The sequence below is a fragment of the Grammomys surdaster genome, unplaced genomic scaffold (genome assembly GCF_004785775.1).
Source record: "Grammomys surdaster isolate TR1022 unplaced genomic scaffold, NIH_TR_1.0 546, whole genome shotgun sequence".
Lineage (NCBI taxonomy): Eukaryota > Metazoa > Chordata > Mammalia > Rodentia > Muridae > Grammomys > Grammomys surdaster.
Window position 1 is genome coordinate 108,478 of NW_021604965.1, and position 1,093 is coordinate 109,570.

Below are 1,093 nucleotides of genomic sequence, written 5' to 3' on the forward strand. Positions count from 1 at the left end.
GGTGATACCTCCCATATACTTGTTCTTATAAATGTGTGCCTCTGACCAGGCCTCCCCGTGTCCCTGCTCCTACAAGTATCAGGGGCCTAGGAAGACAATCTTCTCTTAGACTCTGTGTGCTCATTGTCCACACTGAAGATGGTTTCTCTTAATCCTGGTGGTCCCTAGCTCTGCATTTCTGGCTGCAAATGATTGATGTGTGTTACTAGAATTTGCAGCAGGTGGCTCCCCACCCTTCTGGGTGACTCCACCAGTGACAACACAGGCAGAGGTGGCCTGGCTTCCTTTTTGGGGTGTTTTAGCGGATAGCTGCCTGCTCAGAACCCACAGAAGCCTACTCATCCCAGGCAGCTGCAGTGGTCCTCTCCCCACAGGCCCAGGCTCTGCACTTCCCCTCCTGGTGAGTAGACCCTTCCCCTCTTCTGTGTCTTGGATGTCACCTGTGTACATGGCCATATGCTGCCACCAAGGCATCTTCATCCCATGAGGGCACTCATCTGTTCAGATGTCATGTGTACCATGCCCTTTGCTAGAAAGTTCCAATATGGCTCAGGTTTCTTGTGGGGTGAGTGATGAGGCTCCCTCCCGACACACAGTGAAGGACAGGCTCAAGGCCTGTTTGTGATTTATACCTTAAAGGGAGGAGAAACCGTGTTGGGACAGGTAGCAAGGGGGTTTCCAAAAGTCTGAGAAGGGTGACAACCTTGGGTCTGAGAGAGACTGCCCACGGAAAGGACTTACATAGCGGAGAAAACTTGGGAACCGAAGACTTGACAGGCATACAGTAGACTATGGCTCATCAGACAATGGCATGCTCAGTTGTTTAACTCCATGTCATAATTCTGTGCTCAGTACATGAAGTGTGGCCCAGGAAAGATGGACTAAAGCATACGTATAAAACTGCGTGCAGTGTGATCCCCTTCCCACTGAGTACACGTTCATGTGCTGGGAAAGAGATAGTAAGAAGACACGGCCCAGAAATTTAACAATGGCTAAATGGAAAGTGGTGCTTGACTTTGTAGTTTTTCCTCATTTATATATAAGGAGAGAGAGAGAGAGAGAGAGAGAGAGAGAGAGAGAGAGAGAGAGAGAG

The 1,093-nt window shown here is 49.5% G+C and overlaps 1 protein-coding gene across 1 annotated transcript in view; it reads left to right on the forward strand.

Moving 5' to 3' along the window:
• The first annotated feature begins 295 nt into the window (after positions 1-295).
• Positions 296-1,093, forward strand: part of Ccr9 (C-C motif chemokine receptor 9) — a 13,093-nt gene continuing 12,295 nt past the window's right edge. Inside the window, exon 1 of the mRNA XM_028781791.1 lies at positions 296-400. The gene's annotated coding sequence lies outside the window, so the exon portion shown is untranslated. The remainder of the gene's footprint in view (positions 401-1,093) is intronic.